This window comes from Ovis aries, chromosome 1 (genome assembly GCF_016772045.2).
Source record: "Ovis aries strain OAR_USU_Benz2616 breed Rambouillet chromosome 1, ARS-UI_Ramb_v3.0, whole genome shotgun sequence".
NCBI lineage: Eukaryota > Metazoa > Chordata > Mammalia > Artiodactyla > Bovidae > Ovis > Ovis aries.
In genome coordinates this window covers 180,366,858-180,390,131 of record NC_056054.1, presented here as the reverse complement: position 1 = coordinate 180,390,131, position 23,274 = coordinate 180,366,858, and the positions used below count along the sequence as shown (strand labels likewise).

Genomic DNA, 23,274 nt, shown 5'->3' with positions numbered 1-23,274 from the left:
GACTGTTAACTCACCTCCCCCATTGTAGTAATTGTTCCTAATTAACTATTTCATTTATTCAGTGAAATTTTACTGAGCAACTGTTGAACAAAAATGAATGGACTACTTTTTGTCCTCAAGTGGATCACTGTACAACTGGGAGAAAAAAATGCGTGAACAAATAATTACATAGTAATTACTACATAGTAATCAGATGACATTGAGACATGCATAAGAAACTGTGGGGCTATGTAAGCGGGGCATTTGCACCCTCACTTTCCTCTTAGAGTGTTCTCTCACGATCCCCACAACGTCAGATGATATATGCATCTTTGTAAGTGTCTCCTGCTCTCTCATTTTCTCCTTTGCCTTTTAAGAGTCCCCTCTCGGTTATTTCTAAGTCAGAACCAGGTGCAGCCTTTTAGCTTATTCCTTTTGAAAGAATGATAATCCCTGTCTCAAATACATCTAAGTAAATCAAACTGAGGCTTTTCCTCATACTACATTATTCATGCTGAGCTGGAATACTGGTATGAATTAAATTAGGCCGCAGATGGAAATACAGAATACTTAAACAAGTCTCGTTAATGAGAATGCCCTTACCCCCTGAAAATGTTTAACAGGCTTGTACATATTAGTGGCAATGGCTTTTTATTGAGTAGTTACTATGTGCCAGTTTCTGTTCTAAGAGATTTATATATGAAGTTCCATTAGTTCATCCTCCTCACTACTGCTCTTAAATAGTCACTGTTGTTATCTCATTTTACTGTTGTTTAGTCCCAAAGTTGTGTCCGACTCTTTTGTAACCCCATGGACTGTATCCCGCCAGGCTCCTCTATCCATGGGATTTCCCAGGCAAGAATACTGGAGTGGTTAGCCATTTCCTTCTCCAGGGTATTTTCCTGACCCAGGGATTTAACCCAAGTTTCCTGCATTGCCAGGGTGATTCTTTACCATTTAGCCACCTGGGAAGACCAAGTAGTTTAGTGGCAATCTCTATAGGCATGTATATATATATATATGTATATATATGTATACATATATATATGTATGTATGTATATATGTATATATATGTGTATGTATGTATGTATGTATGTATGTATTCGCCCAATGTCAACTAAAAGGCAAAGCCAATATTCAGCCCCAAGAAATCTGACTCCAAAACCTACACTTTTAACAAGGTTATATAGTTCCTAGTAGCAAATATCCAAATTAAAACTTATCTTTATGTAACTCTAAAAAGTATTCAAAAACAAAACAAAACAAACAAACAAAAAATTTAAAAAATTTACATTTTCTGTATTTTGGAGGGTCTAACCTTTATCTTAATATAGATTTTAACAATGGTCTTTGTATTTCCCTTTAATCTGCATGTATGCTGGGGAAGTGAGAGGTGATGTGCGGAATAAATGAATGGACAGTTACCATGTTAGAAGTGTTTGTTTATGTTAAGTTATGCGAATCCCTAGAGGTAAATCTGTCTAAACTGTGTATATGTTAACAATCTAAGAAATTCTTTAAGAAATGGATGCTGCCATCTTTGTATTATTCAAGCCAGCAAAGACTTGGATGAACATTAGAAAATGCATCTCTGCTTAGCACTCTACTCCACTGAAAAAAACGCTTCTCTTTTCTGCTCCCTCTCCTTTATCAACTTTCTACTATTAAGTCTTTTCTGTTTCTCTCATGTAGCATCCATTTTTTGTCAAGGAAAATATTAAAATAGGCTTTATTAAAACACTCACATGTTGTTTCTTCATCTGTAAAATGAGCAATTGAATTAGATGATCTTAAATGTTCCTATGGGAAGACTGTATGATCTATCTATCTATGATGGAGATCTCATTTTATTAAGAAAAATATACAGTAATATGTAACCAAGACACATCACAGTAGTCATTGATGTACAACATTTTTATCCATATTTAAAGTCTGATTTTATTCATTACAGATTCATAAAAATTCACTAAACTGCTTCAGAGAAAAAAAAAAGACTAACTTTTCATTTTTTGTATGTATAATTTGCCTGTGTAGAGGGGGACATATCAGTCTTCCCACTTTGAAGATCTAAGTGCATATCAAATTTTATTAATTGGAAAACTTATACTAAGTAACTAATGACTTGTGACTTTGATTAATTTAAGTCCCAGAAACATGATGCCTAAAATGCTGTAAAGAAGTTTTGTTCATTTAAAATGTACCCAATTACATCTTACATTGTTCCAAAATATGTCTTTCTTATATCTTATATGTTCTTATATCTTCCAAAAATACTCTTGATTTGGATGTCCATTCATCTCAATTATTTCTCCATTGCAGTAAAATATATTATTCTAAACTCATCCTTCTCTATTTGTTATGGCTCAATGTATTTGTTATGGAACAGTAAAAATTTTTAACTTTCAGGATCATTATCTCTGCTAAAGGAGTAAAGGTACTTTTGTATTAGTATTTTTTTTTATCTTTTATTTATTTATTTATTTAATCTCTTCGGCAAGCAGTGTTTTATTACAAAGGTTGGAAAGCCAAATGGGTCAATCCACACTGATCCTGGCCACCCATTCTCCTGTGCCTTGAGTTATTTGTCAGCTAGTTACTCCTTAAGAATTTATTAGGTGTTTTAGAGCTTTGCGTGTTTGTTCAGTCACTTCAGTTATCTCCAGCTCTTTGTGTTGGACTGTATGGACTGTAGCCTACCAGGCTTCTCCATCCATGGGATTCTCCAGGCAAGAATACTGGAGTGGGTTGCCATGCCCTCCTCCAGGGGATCATCCCGACTCAGGGATCAAACCCACATCTCTTAAGTCCCCTGCATTGGCAGGCAGGTTCTTTAACACTAGCACCACCTGGTAAGCCCCAAGGAAAGCTACTTGAAAGAAAAACATATTCTCTGCCCTCCAGGAACTCACAGAAACAACTGGGATGGTGATAAATAGGAAAGGTAACATTTGCCTCCTGAGTTGTTGGGAGGGTTAATACATGAATAGAGGGCAGTTATAATTATATGGTGCTGTGAAAATCTGTACCACACTCAAAGCAAAGATATGCATTCTGACCTTCCAAAGATAAGGTGTACATAGTGCTAAAGCAAATGAAACAGTGAGACATGGGAGTATGAGGGTGGAATTTGTACCGATTGCTGTTCACTCCAGATAGGGAAACCCTGAAATCCTGAGTGCTTGAACTGCCTCAACTCAGGGTACAGCTGGTAGTGGCCGGAAGTGGAGAAGAAATGCAAGGAGATTCTCATTATTCTTCCTTCACCAAATGTAGGCTCATGGGGACCAATACCAGTTTCTTTAGCCTCCTGGTACCCTGAATGCCTTGGGATATCTTTCTTCAGTGTCTTAGTTGTACTAACCATAAGTTTATCATCTGTCTATTTTGTTAAAAGATAGAGTATTATGTTTTCCTGTTTTTAAATCTACTGTCAAATGAATATGCAGTCGTAGCCAAAAAATAAGCAACCACCTTTAACATACTTTGTCATTGGAGTATCATCTTCAAAAGGACGGCTCAATCTCTATTTGCTTCTCAAAGGTCCTGAAGAATAGAGTCAACATTTCTACTTGATTTTTTCAGTTCTATTCATTTGCTGATTGATCTAGAATCTCTTTAGGCTCTCCAGATCTTTTATTTCTTCATCTATATTAGTGGTCTAGGTCTACTGACCTCAAGTTGTCTATGAAGGTTAATGGTTGGTTGTTGAAAAGCCCAATAGCTGAAAAGAATTATGGGAACTGAGGAGTCATTCTTGTTCTTTTAAATAATACATCTGCCATGGATTTTTAATGATGAACTAGAGAAAATGATAAACTGAGCAGTTTGGTCACATAATAGACCTTTTGCTATTGGACCACCCCAGATTTATTTTTTTAACGCATTTACTTAAGAATTCTTGGGTTTAAATTCCGAATTATCGCTGAGTTAATCTTTAAAATGAACTGTCCTTTGAATAGCAAAAAGAAAGGTACTTCAAGTGCAGACAAAAGACCTTAACTTTTATAGCATAGTCTGTATGTGCGAAATATATATGTGTGAAAACAATTGTTGCTGTGGTTCATGGTATTACTGACAATTTAAGAGAAAATGACTCCTAATACATCATATACAAGTAAGGGAAAGTACAATACATTTGCCCTACTTCATAAAATATGCAAACTAATATTAGAAAGTTGGAATGTTTACATTTACAATATGTAGAATCTGTTAAATGATCTCATGTACTCTCTTTTCTGTTTATTTTCACTCTCAACTTGCTGTAAATCACAAATGGTTTTAAGAACTCCAGCATCTCCACAAAGAGTTTTGTCAGGTCTTAGCGCCCTATTTTTCACTCCTTCAGTTTGAAACTTTGGATGATTTCAGGAATGTGCTAAGCACTGGAGCCTCAAAGCAGTTAACATGTGAGTTAGTTTCCTGTAACTGCCTAACAAATCACTAATACAGTATATCAGAAACTGCTCTCACCATTCCGGAGGCCAGAAGCCCAAAATTAGGATCAGTGGGCTGAGATCAGGGCATGAGCAGGGCTGTGTTCTTTCTGGAGGCTCCAGGAAAGCACGTTTCCCTGTCTTTTCCAGCCTCTGCTGATGTCAACAGGTCTTGGCTTGTGGCTGCAGCGCTTCAACCTCTGCTTTCATGGTCAATTAACTGGCTCTCCTGTGTCTGCCTGAAATGTCCCTTTTCTAAGGATTCATCTTATTGCACTCGGGACCCATGTAGATAATCCAGGACAGTCCCCCATCTTAAAATCTTTAATTACATCTGAGTAGTATTTTTTCTCATATCAGGTAACAGACAGTTTCCAGGGATCAGGATGTGGCTGTCATTTGTGGACAGGGGTGTTTATTTAGCCTAGCAGACCATTTTTCCCTGTGCACCTGTTATTCATCTCCTGCCTTGTTCTCCCTTCAATTCTACCAGCACATTCAGCCAGACCAAAAAAATACAAGAGATGTCCAGGATTTCACTTTCCTATTCACTGTTTATATTTTAGGCTGGACAAGTGGGCAAGTTACATGACAAATCCAAGCATTAATGTTTTATAAGATTGGATGAGGCTAGGTCCATGAACAGTGGTCTTCAGATCTGTGTATTTTGGAGTGCTTCCCTGCTGGCTCAGCAGGTAAAGAATCTGCCTATGCAGAAGATGTGGGAGACACAGGTTCGGTCCCTGGGTCAGGAAGATCCCCTGGAGGAGGAAATGGCAACCCACTCCAGTATTCTTGCCTGGGAAATTCCATGGACAGAGGAGCCTGGCGGGCTACAGTCCAAAGGGTCACGAAGAGTAGGACACGGCTGAGCACACGCTGAACTGGATTGGACTTGGCCTAATTCACATAATTCTTGTCTTCATTCTAAGTGGATTTGCCTGAATAGCCCCAGTTCTGCCTTCCTCAGGGTTAACCTTCCTCCATCATTGTGCCTAAGGCAAGGAGAATCCAATGGCTCAATCAGATGTCAGCTCCCTGTCACACTCCATTCAGGAGAACTGTATGCTGCAGCCATGGGTCCTGAGTGTTTTCTCCTTACGCTATGTAATGAAGAGGGACATTGCAGAAAGGTGGCTGTGGGGAAAACATCTGGAAGAAATAAACTTCCTAGGATCAAAGGGCTCCGTGTGCAGCCCAGAGGGTCCTCAGGGTGCTCCTCAGAGCAAACAAACAATTCTCTTGATGAGTCACTGCAATATTTTTCTGCCAGAAGCCCACATGTGTTGCAAGAAGATCTCAAGGAAAATGGGTGGAGTATGGAGAGACGGAAAATTAAAGAAGGCAACAAGAGCGATTTTTAAAAGATCCTAATCATGTGAATAAAGGAAATCTCAACATGATTACAATCCTTAATATGCCCACCATCCTTAACATTGTATCACTTCTATTGCAGCAGATTAAAACTATGGATAACAAAATATTTTTTTAAAACACACATTAAAAAAGCAGCAGGACAAAGAAAGGATGTTTGGGAAGAATACAACACTCTGAAACAACATATTTTTTTTTCCTCTAACACATGAAAATTGGCAGAGGAGGGGGAAGCCCAGGACTATGTCCCAAGCCCTAGCCAGTGGCATTTTACTGAGGAAAAAAAAAGTTACTTATGAATCAGTACAGCCATGCTTTGTTCTGCATGAGTGTTTTAATAGAGCGAGTGTAATATAAGGATCAGGTGGGCTCGTGGGAATGGAACAAAAGGTTTTGTAAAATTAAAGCAAAATAATTATAGCTCTAGGTGCAAAGCGAGCATACTCCAGCAGTTGATAGCGAGGACCTGCTCAGAATGGAGAAGGGAGGGGGCAATGTTGGAAGTTTTTTTTTTTTTTTTTTTATTTTATTCACTAACAAAGGCTTTTAATAGGTAACAGTTGTAAAGCGTCTTTGAAAGTAATTAATGCACCCACACAAAAATTTATTAAAATGAAAATTTAAGGAATTGTCTAAAGTGAATTAATTAACAAAAAAAGAACATCATGCCTTTCTTATTTTTTAAAGAGGGAGAGAAGGTTAAGCAAAGCAGATTTTTATGAGATTGCATTTTAAAATGTTCCTGGTTTATTTAGTATCTGAATAGCCCTTAAAAAAGAGAGCTGGCAGAATTTATTATTATCCACCCCCTTTAGAAATTTTAAGTTGGGACAGACATAAAATGGGGATTAATTTGCTGTATCTGAGACTCAAAGTTCCTCACGATGATCATAACTCTTTATAAAATGACCAAACTTTTCAGCAAGTTTTCAGGGACCTATAGTAAACAGACTGTAGTGTTCAAAAGAAAAGTATTTTTTCTCATACGGTCTTCATCCTACACAGTTCTTAACCAGGTCATTAGAGCGACACTTCCAGTTGTGACCTCATGCAACACAAAAGGAAAGCTGCAGAATGTGGTGTTAGACAGTTTTACATCATGTATTTCCTGTCTCTACATAAAAATATTAACTACGTTTATCCTGTTTCTATAAGAACTTTTAATCACTCTAATTGTTCCTCTTCCTTTTTTCATTTGTATTATTTCATACTGTGATATAATTATAATGCGGACTATATACAACCTGCTGAGAATTTACCCTTTTTTGTGAGAATCATTTCTAATTGATTACAAAGGTATCTGTTTTCAGCATGATGTTATAACTCAAAAAAATTTTAGGTTCTGAACTTGAGTATACCTGCAAAAGTCAAGTTCTCTAAAACTTCCATGCTAAAAAGTCACTGGAAACGGCTGCCTTTCCTCCAATATTGTTTTCATCTGTCAAGGCCAGAATCTGGATTGCCAAAGGGGAAAAAAAATGTGAATAAGAAAGAAAATAGTTTGGAAGCTACATTTGAGAAATAGCTCTGTCAATGCCATAAAAAATATGCAACCATAGTTTTGAAGATAGTTTTATTTACGTGTATGTTTGTAAGACAACTTGTATAGTGGGGAAAGCACACCCCAGTACACATATGAATACATTTGCTTGGATTCTGTCTTCCTTATCTCTTAAATGGCCATTATCATCTTATCTTTATAATCCTTTGAACCATTCTCTGATTTTTCTTTTCCTTTTTCAAGACAGTGGGCTTAGTTGGTATGAGTATTGTAGCACCATTGGTATAATACTCTTGCCTGTGACAAAAGGTATATTTATGAAGCTTCTTGTTAAGGACACTGCATTTAAATTGGCTTCCCAGGTGGCTCTGTGGTAAATAATCTGCCTGTAATGCAGGTGACTCAGGTCGAAAAGATTATGTAGAGAAGGGAAAGGAATGGCAACCCACTCCAGAATTCTTGCCTGAAGAATCCCCATGGACAGAGGAGCCTGGTTGGATGGAGTCCATGGGGTCGCAAAGAGTTGGACACGACTGAAGTGATTGAGCATGCATACCTTGTGATCCTTGTCCTTTAGTCCTTTGTTATTTCACTTTCTCTGGGGATATAACTGAAAGAAGGAAAATTAAGGGGAAAATGTGTTTGTAGTGTCAAGAGCTGTTTGTATTCATAATATTGGTTCCCATTCCAACTCTTTACCACACAAATTTAAACTATTGTAACTAGCAGCCATTGAACTAGAATGGTATATTACATTTCTATTGCTGCTATAACAAATGACTGCAAATTTAGCAGCTTCCAGGCTCATTCAGTTCCTTGTGGTTATGTGACTAAGATCTCCTTTTCTTTGCTGGCTGTCAGCTAGAGGCTATCCTTAGCTTTTTGTACACAGGCCCCTATATCTTAGGCAAGAGTGCTTCAAATCAGTATCACCCAGACTTCTCTCTGTCTTCTCCATATACCACATCTCTTTTTCAAATTCCAGCTGGAAAAAAGTTCTCAGCTATTAAGGTCATTAGATTGGGCCCACTGGATAATCTAGGATCAGTTCAGTTCAGTTCAGTTCAGTCACTCAGTCGTGTTCGACTCTTTGCAACCCCATGGACTGCAGCATGCCAGGCCTCCCTGTCCATCGCCAACTCCCAGAGTTTACTCAAACTCATGTCCATTGAGTCGGTGATGCCATCCAACCATCTCATCCTCTGTCGTCTCCTTCTCCTCCTGTCCTCAATCTTTCCCAGCATCAGGGCCTTTTCAAATGAGTCAATACTTCGCATGAGATGGCCAAAGTATTGGAGTTTCAGCTTCAGCATCAATCCTTCCAATGAATATTCAGGACTGATTTCCTTTAGGATGGGCTGGTTGGATCTCCTTGCAGTCCAAGGGATTCCCAAGAGTCTTCTCCAAACCATAATTCAAAAGCACCAATTATTTGGCACTCAGCTTTCTTTAGAGTCCAACTCTCAGATCTATACATGACCACTGGAAAAACCATAGCCTTGACTAAATGAACTTTTGTTGGCAAAGTAATGTCTCTGCTTTTTAATATGCTGCCTATGTTGATCATAACTTTCCTTCCAAGGAGTAAGTGTCTTTTAATTTCATGGCTGCAGTCACCATCTGCAGTGAGTTTGGAGCCCCCCAAAATAAAGTCTGTTACTGTTTCCCCATCTATTTGCCATGAAATGATGGGGCCAGATGCCATGATCTTAGTTTTCTGAATGTTGAGCTTGAAGGCAACTTTTTCACTCTCCTCTTTCACTTTCATCAAGAGGGGCTCTTTAGTTCTTCTTCGCTTTCTGCCATAAGTGTGGTGTCATCTGCATATCTGAGCTTACTGATATTTCTTCAGGCAATCTTGATTCCAGCTTGTGCTTCATCCAGCCCAGCGTTTCTCATGATGTACTCTGCCTATAAGTTAAATAAGCAGGGTGACAATGTACAGCCTTGATATACTCCTTTCTCTATTTGGAACCAGTCTGTTGTTCCACGTCCAGTTCTAACTGTTGCTTCTTGACCTGCATACAGATTTCTTAAGAGGCAGGTCAGATGGTCTGGTATTCCCATCTCTTTAAGAATTTTCCAGAGTTTGTTGTGATCCACACTGTCAAAGGCTTTGGTATAGTCAATAGAGCAGATATAGATGTTTTTCTGGATATTTCTCTATTTTAAGGTCCATAATCTTAACTTTATCAGCAAAGTTCCTTTTCCCATGTAACATTTTGCCATGTACTCAAGTTTCTAGGTTTTTGAGAGTGGATACTTCGGGGTATAATTGTTTTGTCTACTACAGATGAATTCTAGAATAAAGGGTTACTTCCAAGATTTATTTTGGAGTACTCTGAGTATTCTTTTTTTTTTTTTTTTTTTCCTTTTGGCTCTAGAAGCAGAAGAAAAAACAGCGTGATAGTTACAGAGTCTATTGTAGGTTTCCTCCTGAAAACAACTTAAACGTTTATCCTCATATGTCTCATGGTAAAGAGTACTTCTTTCTCACTTGATAAATAAAACAACTAGGGCACATGAAAAGCCATGTTGGTCATGAGAGCCTGAGCTAGACTGGAAGTTTTCAGGTTTATGGTGACATAACAGGTGGCATTTCAGTTTTATGGCTTGTTTGTTTACTGACAACCTTTTATACACCTCAGAACATGCTAGGACCATAGTGGTAGCCTGACTGGGGAAGGAAAGTAAGCCAAAATTGAATGAACCTGAAATGGGATTCCTAACATATTAATAGAGATGGTTTACATGGAGGGCTGAGATAAATGCAGTTATAATTTTCCAGGAAATAGGAAAATCTCAAGTCTCTCACTGACACCTAGGATTTGGTGAGTTAAGGCATGACATAAGACAAAGTGAAATTGGTCAGATACATGGCAGCGTTCCAATGGAGGGATTGGCAAGGTAGGCTAAAGATGTGGTAGGAGGAATCTGGGTTGAATAAAGACCGCAGATTATAGCTGAAAATAAAGTAGAATTTCTAGCATCCCAGGGAAAGGGACTAGAAATAAATTTTTTAGTAAGATTGAAGGAAGCGTTCAGTTCAGTTCAGTTCAGTCACTCAGTCGTGTCTGACTCTTTGCAACCCCATGAATTGCAGCACACCAGGCCTCCCTGTCCATCACCAACTCCCAGAGTTCACTCAAACTCATGTCCATCGAATCGGTGATGACATCCAGCCATCTCATCCTCTGTCGTCCCCTTCTCCTCCTTCCCCCAATCCCTCCCAGCATCAGAGTCTTTTCCAATGAGTCAACTCTTCCAATGAGGTGGCCAAAGTACTGGAGTTTCAGCTTTAGCATCAGTCCAATGAACACCCAGGACTGATCTCCTTCAGAATGGACTGGTTGGATCTCCTTGCAGTCCAAGGGACTCTCAAGAGTCTTCTCCAACACCACAGTTCAAAAGCATCAATTCTTCGGTGCTCAGCTTTCTTTACAGTCCAACTCTTACATCCATACATGACCACTGGAAAAACCATAGCCTTGACTAGACAGACCTTTGTTAGCAAAATAATGTCTCTGCGTTTGAATATGCTATCTAGGTTGGTCATAACTTTCCTTCCAAGGAGTAAGCGTCTTTTAATTTCATGAAGGAAGTGTAAGAAGGTCAAAAGGAAACAGGTCAAGGGAAGATAAGGAATAGAAACTGGGGACAAATTTCATCTATATTTCATAATTTTGCTCAAGGTGGGTTATAATATCTGGGATATAAGGCTTGCTTTGGACATTAAGAGATTAAAAACAGGTAAATCCACTAGATTGTTATACCCTTTCTTCAAGGAAGGAGAAGGAAATGGCAACCCACTCCAATATCCTTGCCTGGAAATTCCCATGAATGGAGGAGCCTGGTGGGCTACAGTCCATGGGGTCGCAAAGAGTCAGGCACAACTGAGCCACTGACAGTTCTTCGAGAAATAAATTAACTCATCCTAGCAATCTACCATCTTATTGTTTTAAAATATGACCATCTATCTCAAATTAAAATTAAAAAATAAGAAGGAGGATTTCCCAGCTAAAACTCTAATTTCCCAAGTGAAAACAGGGAATTTAAGGCCACTCAAATTGTGAAACTTTAACAGCTAAATTTTGGATTCTAATTATAATAGAAGATTAAAAATATACTAATATATTTGTAAGTCAGTTTTTACCTCTTATTTAATAAATCCAAGTAATCAGTTTTATTGACTAATAGGAAGGATAGTTGAAGGTAGATATATGTGTATTTATATTTTTTCTCAAAATATTCCCTGCTATGCCATTCATGTATTTATGTTGATTTGATCTATAAATGATTTGTGAACATGTACCACCCACTACTAAATGCAAGATTAATAGTAAAAAGTGCAAGCTTAACTTTACAATATTGTTTTCTAATGGGTTGAGTAAGCATACCTTTAGTTCCCACACGCCCATGTATATGCATGGGCATGCCTATATACATGTACCCATTTATAGAAATGATCCACAATGTGTACACTGTACATTTAAGTATATATCTGTGCACCTATAAAATAGCTAATATTTTCTGTTTCACTGTATGTCATCCACAAAATCCCAGCATGGAAAATAAATGTCTTGTATATGGACCTAGCATCATCCTCATTTCTAAAGTAAGACAACATAAATGCCTGAATAAGTTATGTGTAATGGACATTTTTTTGAGTGCAGTATAGGATAGCAGAAAAAATTACTGGGTAAGTTATTAAAGTTCCTGAATTCTTAACTTTGCTTTGCCACCTGTTAAATATATTAAGCATGTTAATCACGTAGAGCCTGTTTCCTCATCCTAGAATGAAGATAATATCTCTTCCATTTACTTAACAGAATTGAAATCCAAATCAGATGAAATAAAGATACCTCAAGGCATTTAAAGGTTGTGAAATACTATGAAAAAATTATTTTTAAAATGAATATAAATAATTTTCATTATCGTAGCTAAGGCATGAGCTGTGTCCTCAAACATATGCAGCCTAGTTAAAATGTTGAACTACACAATAGATGAAAAGTTTATTATTCTTACTTGATTTTTTACACATCTGTGACCAAGTCTCCATGTCATCATGTCATTTCTTAAGAATCCTATAAGTTGATATCCACAATATTAAGTAGCATTGCTTTTCAATATTATTGTTATTATTAGAGTGAATATTAAAAATTAGAACAGTATTAGATGTCAGTGCATTATCAAAGGCAATTAACAGGGAAGAATGTTTAAAACATGCAGAATCACTAAAATATCATACATCTTGCTGTATATTTTTGTTAAATAGTCCATTAGTCTTAAGTTCCAATGAAAAGAGTCAGAAGCTTAAGGGTTGGTTTAGAGACAAACATATTTTTTACATAAGTATTTGTTATTTGTTTGTTTTATATCCCATTTCCCCTCCTCCAAGTCCCTACCCTTTTCTATTTATTTTGGCTTCTTTCAGATTCTAGAGCCAGTAGTTCTTTACACTGAGCTAATGAATGGTTAGAGAGTACAAGGATCAGTTTAGAGTTTATATGATCCTTTTGAGAATGCATAAAAATATGCTTCCTATGTATGTGTTTGTATATTGTTTAAAGTATGCAACACGTACTTTATATGTCTTGGTAGGCATGCCCTTTCTTTTCCTCCTTGGAAAGATTCATGGATTTTAGCAGGTACATGAGCTTAAAAGCACTAGGAGCTACTAAATTGCAGATATTGGTACCTAAGTAAGTGAAGTCACTCAGTTGTGTCCAACTCTTTGGGACCCCGTGGACTGTAGCCTACCAGGCTTCTCCATCCATGGGATTCTCCAGGCAAGAATACTGGAGTGGGTTACCATTTCCTTCTCCAGGGGATCTTCCCGACCCAGGGATCGAACCCAGGTCTCCCACATTGGAGGCAGACGCTTTAACCTCTGAGCCACCAATGAGCATCAATTAAAGGGAGTAATTTTCCTTCCCCACTCCCTTTCAACCATCCCAGTTGTGTCTGAAACATTTCAGTTGGAGTAGATAGTAGATAAAAAAAGGTTAGAGGGCCAGCCAGTGAGAAGGGGATAAGAGAGTACCTCTATAATGGTTTTCTCTCTTTCTCTCCTTCTTTCCTACTTTCTCACCTTCTTGGTGGTGGTGGTGGCTTAGTCACTAAGTCATGTCCGACTCTTGTGACCCCATGGACTGTAGCCTGCCAGGCTCCTCTGTTCCTGGGATTCTCCAGGCAAGAATACTGGAGTGAGTTGCCATTTCCTTCTCCATCTCAACTTCTTACTTTATGGCTCTTATGCTTAATCACTCCATTGTTTTCTTCTTTTCCTTCCCTCCTTCTCTTCCTCCTTCCTTCCTTTTTCTTTCTTTATTCGATTACTCCTCTTCAGAGGAGAAAGGTTAAAACAAGCATTATTTTGAGTTAGGGTCAAAAATATATTTTTTAATGCTGTAGCAGGATCCCTTTCCTCATTCCCTTCTTATTTCCATTGATGTGAATGTATTCATTTTACTACTATCTCAGTTTTGAGAGTATTATTTCTCATCCACCAGAAGCTGTAGTGCTTAGCAGAAGGCATTTCTATAGCAGAACTAATTTAGAAATCAATAGAAAGGAAAAGAAATACCTGTGATTTTTTAAAAAATATATATTTCATTTTTAACATTTTAGCTCCCTACTTGAATGTCATCATCTAAGCTAAAATCTCCCTCAATGAATAAATAAAACAAATAAATTGATTTGTGAGTTATTTAACATAGAAAATAGATTAAATTAAACTGTAATGCTTCTATTTAGTGATACAACTGAGTTATTTTAGAGACTTGGACAAGGCCATCTCTAGCTCCTTTGAAGGATATAAAAAGATTATAATTTGACCATCTCTAACAAGAACTTCCTATTACCTTAAAGACTGAATGACTCTCTTCACTTTTTCATTTTACCCAAGAATCTCATTGTACTATCATTAATTTCTGTAGAGGAAATGAGTTTGGGAAAGGAAGAAAAAGATGATTATAATATCATGAATTTTTGTTGACAATTGAAAATGTTGCTAGGCAGAGTTTTCCCTGTGCCCTATTCTTGTAGGATTAGAATTTTCCAGTTGGATTGGCTTGGCTGTCAAAAAGTCAAGTTGATTTTTCTTTCCCTAGATTAGGTTGATAATTGGCTGAATAAAATGTTAAGAACAATTAGGAGAGGTAGGATTTTAAAGCTACTTAACAAAACAAACAAACTTTGTGGAACTATTTTGTACTTTTTTTGTAACTTCTCCAGAGAACATTGTATAAAGTTATGGCTTCCTGTCCATGAAGTATTTCTTCCTTGACCTACCTGCCATAACTGCTTAGCTTACACTTAAAGGGAAAAAAGTTTCCATTCCACTATTGAATCTTTAAAGAAAAATAAAACTACAGTCTTTCTTTTTCACACAAAAGCATTCAGAGCACTAGTTTTAAGAGCATAATTCTTGCACTAGATGTTTTTAACTCTTTGTTCAGAACACAGGAATGCTACCGTCTCTTGTCTTTCTTAACATGTCTAAGACTTTTTATCATTTTCTCTGCCTAGTTCAGATTGTTTTGCTCTCAATGCCAGCTACTTCTCTCATTTTCCTCCACTATTGTTCCACCCCTTCCTTCTTTCTCTTGCTTTGCCTCAGTCTTCTTACTTAGCCCATGCATTCCTCATATTTAAAGTTATCTGTAACTTCTCATCTGGACAAATGTCTCCTAGTTTTTACCTAGACTCAAATCGCATTTCGTAATTGATCTCTTCTAAGTAGCCAGCCTCTTCTCTACCAATAATTTCTCTTGGTAACCATCCCGACCTCATTGGGCTATGTAATAACAAAAATAAATTCAAATTTATCTGCCTTGTTCATCAAAATGCTTCTTTTCGGGGTTGGGGACTCTTTAATGTCTTCTGTAGAGCACATATCACTTTGTCTTGTTAGTAAAGGTGGCGATATCTCAGTGCATTAGCAGAAATTGAAAACTGTATGTTTCATGTATATTGATCATCAAACATGAAGGAGTTTGTTTATTTAAAGCATATCAATGACACTTTTTCTGAAGTGAATCTTATATTTTTCAACCTTCTCAAAGTGTTGCAAACATGAGTTAACCTTTACATAGTGATTCGGTGATCATCATTACTGTACTAGTTTCCTAGGGCTCTAACAAAGTACCGCAAACAGGATGCCTTAGACAACAGAAGTGTCAGAGTTCTGTTGAGGAAAATCAGCAGGGTTGATTTCTTCTGAGGGTTCTGAGAAGAAATCTGTAGCATCCCTCTTACCTAACTTCTGATTGTTTGCTGGCAATCTTTGGTGTTCTTTGACTTGCATCTTTCTCATCTCTGCCATCATCCTCGGGTAGTGTTCTCCCCATGTTCACATCTGTGTCCAAAATCCTCCTTTATAAAGACACCAGTCAAATGGATTAGGGTTCCAGTCTACTCCAATATGACCTCATCTTAGTTAATTATATCTGCAATGACCAGAATGAATTCACATTCTGAATTATTGGGGGTTAGAACTTTAACATATGAATTCTGAGGGAGTATAATTCAAACCAGAGCAAATGTAAATATTTCTGTGTGGAGCTCTATCACTGTGATATCTGTTGGACACAATTATATGTATGTTTGCACACTGTACATAGTTCTTGGACTTCCCTGGTGGCTCAGACAGTAAAGCGTCTGTCTACAATGCAGGAGACCCGGGTTCGATCCCTGGGTCGGGAAGATCCCCTGGAGAAGGAAATGGCAACCCACTCCAGTACTATTGCCTGGAAAATCCCATGGACAGAGGAGCCTGGTAGGCTACAGTCCATGGGGTCACAACGAGTTGGACACGACTATTCTTAACCTTGAATACTTCGTCCCTTACCTCCTCTGTTTCTTCTTCACTCTAAGGCACAGAGGGGCTATTTCTTACAGTTCCCATTGTGCTTTCTTCTGGAAGTAACCCATCTTTCCATGTAACATGAATGAAAGACCCTGAAAGATCAGCATAACTGATGCTACTGGGTATTAAGGAAGAATATATAGCTTCCAAGTTAAAGACTCACTGATGAACAAAGATAAGTTTGAACAATTGTGTGTGCTTTATGACATCTTTGTTTGTTTTAATTTCTTAAGGACTCTGTATTTTCTTTTATCTGGGTTATTGACCATGTTAAATCATGATATACTTATAGGTGAATATGAGATGGCTGGGTAATTAGAGGCATTAATATATTATTTTTTCAAAAGATATTAAAGTTAAAGCAATATATTGATTAAAATATTAGATATTGAATTATCTTATTTACCACTTAGCCAAGAATCTACCCATTAGTATAGGAAAATCTGAGTTCCTTGTACTGAAATTAGTAGTAGATAAGAAATTAGTAGAACAGAATTATGCTTTTGTATAGTGTCTATAACACTGAGGTTTTTCAGCTAACATAATGGAAGTACAGAATTATGTTCTACCTGGCAGGATGAGGGGCCTGTACCCCAGGTGCTGGCCTACCAGGAGTGGCCCCTGTGTTTCTCAGGGCATCTTGCTGATGAGCCACCCACTGTGGTTCCCATTCTGGCAGCCACAGCCAAAGTGGCTGTTTGATCTTTGGAGTGGCTCCTGCCGCAGTGACTGCCTCTGTTTGTGGTGCCCCGCCCCTTTTGTCATTACTGCCATCTGGCATTATAGAACAAAAAATGAGAAGTGGGAGGAGGTTCTGAGAAGACAGTGCAGGAACATGACTTTGCCAAATACAAAAAGCTGCTTAAGCAGTTCTTGTTCTAAAAGCGTGTGTAAGATTTCTGCGACCTATTAGTGAATATATTTTACTTTATATATCATTCAACAGTCTGCTAAAAATTGCTTTCCCTGATTCGGCTTTCTTGTTACTAAGATCTTAGATCCATCCTAGAATGCAGCCAGCCATTCAAATAAAAGGCAGTATTGCTTCCCATCTTAGAAAGAGTCTTCCTTAATAAATATATGAATATGCTTAGAAATATTTACTTCATCTTGAAGGTGAAGGTGAGGGTGAAGTCGCTCAGTTGTATCCGACTCTTTGCAACCATGTGGACTGTAGCCTACCAGGCTCCTCCGTCCATGGGATTCTCCAGGCAAGAATACTGGAGTGGGTTGCCATTTCCTTCTCCAGGGGATCTTCCCAACCCAGGGATTGAACCCAGGTCTCTCGCATTGGAGGCAGCTGCTTTAACCTCTGATAAAATCAATTTCTCTAATAAATTTGAAAATCAGTTTTGGTGACTTGATTATATTGGTCATTATTTTTTTACATTATATGAAATTTTGTTGAAAAGTTTTCATCGATTATGTGTTTCTCTATTCTGATATATTATTTGATAAAAGTATAAACATGATTATGCTCATTTTATAGCATAAAAAAAGCAAAAAGCTGAGATACTAAATAGGTTATTTAAGATGATTTAGGGTGTTGATGTCCTTCTCTCCACTTGATACTGGTAGTTTCATTTGTATACTCTGAGATATAGGGCTTTTGCATATGCTGTATGAGATGATCGAAATATTTACTCTACATTATCTTGATAATATTTTTTATCATAGATAAAGAGAAGGAAACTGACATGCAAGGGGATATTAATGACTTGTAGCAAATCACATAGCGAGGTCGCAGGAAAGCTGATAAGATCTTGGACTACTTCCCTCTGTGAACTAGCCATGACCAGTTTTCTGACAAGAAATATTTCTCTCCTTCAGGGTATCCCAATTTTCACACTTGTGAAGGTTGGAGACTTTCACTGAAAAAGTAATGCCTCAAGTGACAAGGACCTTTTGAGAAATTTAAGGTTTTAATCTCAACCTAACTCAGCCAGATATATTGACTACCACTTAACAACTTATGAATATTTCTAAAATTCTTGTTTCAACAGAATTCTAAATTTGAAACTAGAATTAAATCATTTTTACTCTCCTTTGTTATCTAGTTATCACTTAGTAAAGCAGTTAGATATTAAGGTATTTATGTACATATGTAAAAATGCATAAGTTTGGAAACCATAAAGTATATAGAATTTATTTGGGAAAATGATATAAAAATATACAAAATAGTATCAGTTTTGAAATGTTTCTATAATAATGTCTCAGTTCATTTCAGTTGCTCAGTCATGTCTGACTCTTTGTGACCCCATGGACTACAGCATGCCAGACCTCCCTGTCCATCACCAACTCCCAGAGTTTACTCACTCATGTCCATTGAGTTGGTGATGCCATCCAACCATCTCATCCTCTGTCATTCCCCTTCTCCTCCCACCTTCAATCTTTCCCTGATAATAATGTCTGCTTGTCATCATTTTTAACCAGAAGATTAATTTTCCCTAAATAAGGCTGGAGAATTAGGCAGTAGAGATCCAATCTGGCTAGAATTTTACTAAATTGTTGTTATCAAACCTGTTATCCAGAAAAGAGTACATGAAATAGTCATCTTCCATGCTTCTGTGTGTGTGTGTGTGTGTGTGTGTGAGAGAGAGAGAGTTAGTTGCTCAGTCGTGTCTAACTGTTTGCAACCACATGGACTGTAACCCACCAGGCTCCTATGTCAGGGTTTCTTCAGGCAACAGTACTGGAGTGGGTTGCCATGCCCTCCTCCAGAGGATCTTCCTGACCCAAGGATGGAACCCTGGTCTCCTGCATTGTGGACTGATTCATTCCCATCTGAGCCACCAGGGAAGCCCCTTCTATGCTTCTACGTTCTACCAATTAGGAGTTCCAGCTGAGAAATAAACAGATTCTAGAAAGCTCTGACTCAGGATATCTCACTCAGGCTAGTGTGGCTCAGAAAATTCCTATACTTATTAACTGATCTGCTGATTTCCCCATCTGATGATCTCAGCTAGAGGCCATCCAATAAGAACCAATAATAGAAGATCTAGGCAGTCGCTTCTCCCAAAGGAATCCTCAAAGGAGAAATGTTACTTACCCATTCAAGTAAATGAGAAGAGCCTTCTTGAAGCCCCTCCAATGAACCCTTCTGTGAAATAATACCCCATTTCACCTACAACCAGCTTCATCACCATCAGTAAATGTGTGTTCCGTTAATATTTACTCTACACTTTAGCTCACTGAAGCTATACAATACTGGAGATGGTTGGACTAAATCAAGGTCAAGTGAGAAGAAAGTATGTGGAAAGGGCATCAGGGTTCCTGGAGTTGGAGAATGCTGGGAGTTAACTGCTAGTTAGTAAACAGTGGCATCAGATTGGTCAGAGGAGACCTTATGACTGTGCTGAGTTCTGTACTCTCCCCAGTGAGTCCCAAATAAGTTTTTACATCTCCATGAAATAAAATGTAGCATTGTATTAATCACTTGGAAAATTAAGTTTTTTTTCTATAATTAACTGGTAAATTCTTGTGTTGTCTATCTCTATTTTGTGGGTCAGCTCTTCTCTGGCAGCTCAGCTGGTAAAGAATCCACCTTCAATGCAGGAGACCTAGGTTTGATCTCTGGGTTGGGAAGATCCCCTGGAGAAGGGAGCAACTGTCCTCTTCAGTATTCTGGCCTGGAGAATTCCATGTACTGTATGGTCCATGGGGTCACAAAGAGTCAGACACAACTGAGAGACTTTCACTTCACTTTTCTGTTTTCTTAAGCACCACCATTTCAGCTATATTATTAACATTCTCAAAGGGATTTCTACCAGACTACCAGGTCCACTTTGCTTTAGCTAAGTCTTATCTACATGTATTGTCTAAGGCAGAGTAAGATATTAAATGTGTCATTTGATTCCAAAACAGTAAACTTTAGTTGTATGTGATAAGCTTTAGCTCTGAACACTTCAAATACCATATATTTACACCTATTCGGGGCTAATTTCTATGCTTTTTATCCTAGGTACATCATCTCCTTTAATTTTTCACAACAAACCATTTTAGAGATAAGAGATTTGAGCCTCAAAGAACCTAATTAATTTGATAAATGGCATACACTTAGTAAGTGGCCAAGCTAGGATTCAAACCTAAGCCTTTCTGACTCAAAGTCTTCCTCTCACTTTTTAGACCATTATCTCATTCTTCTTGTAAAGGTGTAAAAGATTCTGAATTACCTTCTGAGATTCTGAGAAGTTTTAATAAGGGAGAAGGGGGCTGCCATAGCATGTGATGTAATGCTAGTTTCCATCATCTAAAACATGCCTAACTCAAGCTAGCTGTCAGTTTGTCTCCCAGTGCTAGCCTATTGGTACAATAAATTATTATTTTCCAGTCTTATTTTGAGACATGTCTCTGATTAAATACAGGAGTTTAGCTTAATTCTCAAATTAACCTCAAAACTACCCTAATGTTTTTCTAAATTAAAAGTAATGACATAAATATTATATCTGACCAAGTAACTATCAAGTAATGAAACTGATGGTGCATGGGTATTAGTGGCACTGGTCTCATTATTTAGAATGAATCCGCATAATGCATATCCAGAGTCACCACTTGTGAGTTTCATAACCTATTAAATGGAGATGGTAATAGTACCTACTTCATTATATTGTGAGGATTAAATGAGATAATATATGTAAAGTCCTTAGATCAGTTCCTAGCATATAGGAAGCACTCAATAAATGGTAAACTTATTTAATTATTGCAGAAATAAAAATCAAACAGTAACTGGTAAGCACTTGGTAGATGTCAGGGTTTCCATACATATGTACTGAATAAAGTAATAAATTATATCAGTTCTCCAAATTGGCTAGCTGTTAATGATTTATGGTAAATACGATATGCTGGTGGCTGTCTCACTATTGGGTTTAGTATAAAACAAAGTGTTTAATGTCATTAAGAACTCTGTGCAGTTTTCAGGAGCATTTCCTAGCTCTGAAAGAGCTTTTTTGGTATTGGGGTATCCTTTCTTTTCTTCAACATCTTCTGCCTTAGTACTGTATAGCGTAAACTCTCTGGTTAGAGTTGTAGGTATGACCACTAAATGGAAATAGGTTTTCCCCCTCCTTTATTAGCCATACAGATATGATTTCTCTTATGGTGCAATGAAAACAGAAATTGTGTATAAGTTTGTACATAGTAAAAGTAGAGAAGTGGCTGGAAAAAGCAGAACCAGTATATGCTGGAAATGCTTCCTATTTGCGTAAGACAGCTGAAACACACTGAAAGTCAGAATGACATACACGGTCACTATTTGTACCAGTTATGGGGGCACTGCTTACTTTTCTGATGATGTCAAGATATTACAATACAGGGAATCTTTTTTCTTAAGAAATTGATTTTAAAATCCTGCAATGTTTTATGATTATGTACCTGACTTTATCATGCTTTAAATATCATAGTTTCTAAATAACTGGTAATCTAATTCTAATGAAAGTTTTAGAAAGGGTTCAAAGGTTTACTCTGCTTAGAATATTCCTTTACCAATGATATTACTCCTCTACCTTTCAAAACAGTCCCTGGATCACTTCTAGAACCCCTGCCTCCTACATTTATGCATATTTATGTCATTTGTTTTGCTATATTGTATTGTAGTTTTATGAGTCTGGTGGCTAAATTGTGAGCTTCTTGAAGACAAAAACTGTGTTTTATTTATCTCTCAATACATAGTATTATTCAGTTCCTAGAAATGAGTAGGGTGCTCAATAAATATATATCCAATGAACTGATGAACTTTCAGTCACACACATACACACACACATATATTAGATCAGGGCATGAATAGAATGTCCTATATCTTTGCATATTCTTCAAGTGCTCATGAACCTTTTAACATTCCTTATAAACAGATATAAGGATATAAACCTTTTAACATTCCTTATAAACTTATTGATATACCTCTGAATGTTCTAGTCACTTTGAGGGAAATTTTCTAATCTTTGAAAAAACTCTTTTTTTTTTTTTTACCTTTTCTTATTCTTTGTTTTTACTTTGAGCATCACTTTTGTCATGGACACAAGTGTGCTGTCAAGTATTGATTGTTTGACTGGACCATACAGTATTTTGAATCCTTAGTTTCATTCACGCATTGCCTGTTTGGTGGCTTTGGTCAAGCATATTATCTGTATGTTACATAATAAATCCATGGATTGTTTCAGTTAACTAGAAAAATAAAAATCTTACTTTCAAAAAAGTTCTCAGCATTTAATACAGTGCTTGGCATATTGTTAGGACTCAATAAATGTTTGTGGAATGCATGAATAAGTCAGCCATTATTGTTAACTGTTTTGAGGTATGAGATTCTGAAAAAAAAAAAAAAGACTAAATGAAATGCCCAGTTTCAGGCAGCTGGGGTGACAGCAAATCTGACATTCAATAATTCTTACCTCTGTGTTTCTAGACTGTTACACAAGCTCACTGAGAAGTGCTGTATATGTCTGATTTCTCAACTTCACCCTGCAGTAAACTTTTGCAATCTGGAGGCTAGAGACCTCTTTTGTAAATGTTGTCTGCCCGATGACTGTGTTGGCACTGAGAGGGCCTTAGCAGATAAAGTGGAGGAACATATGGCTCCCATCTGAATACAAATTGGTGGACATAACGTGGTAATTCAGCAGAGATGTCCTCTATATTGTAAACCGAAAGAGTATGATTAGAGGTGTTTATAAACGGCGTCTGAATTCCCCCCCACACACACCCTCCCCACCTCTTTCCACTGTAGTTTTATCGGCCTGAATCATAGCCATCTAGCGTCCCAGGCTCACTGCGTTATTTGTTAAAATGGCCAGCGTGAGGAATTATTAATTAAAGCTAACAAATCACCCTGACGAGCTGTGCCCTGGCATGGCTGAAGGTTGATTGGCGAAAGTGTTCTCCTCTGGAGAAAAGACTTTTTGTGCTTGTGACGCAGTCAGGGACGGATTATTGAATATGCAAGTTAGAAGAAAAATCACAGGACAAGCAAATTGAGTATTTACTGGCAAATAATTGCTCTCTTAAGCTGTGGCTCTCTTCCTAAATTCTTAACATTCCCGAGGGTTAGAAAGAAACACAGAAAAATGCATCGGTACAGAGTACATTTCAAAAAAATTACCTAGACTGATGTTTCAGACTTGTGCAG

The 23,274-nt window shown here is 37.5% G+C and overlaps 1 protein-coding gene across 50 annotated transcripts in view; it reads left to right on the top strand.

Annotated features, from left to right (window-relative positions):
* Window positions 1-23,274, top strand: part of ZBTB20 (zinc finger and BTB domain containing 20) — an 863,472-nt gene that overhangs the window by 368,425 nt on the left and 471,773 nt on the right. For 15 of the 50 annotated variants that reach the window (XM_060417962.1, XM_060418034.1, XM_060418142.1 and 12 more), the window contains one exon: window positions 1-23,274. This exon is cut by the window's left edge and continues 26,743 nt beyond it. The exons of the other annotated variants lie outside the window; for them this stretch is intronic. The gene's annotated coding sequence lies outside the window, so the exon portion shown is untranslated. 50 annotated transcript variants of the gene reach the window in all.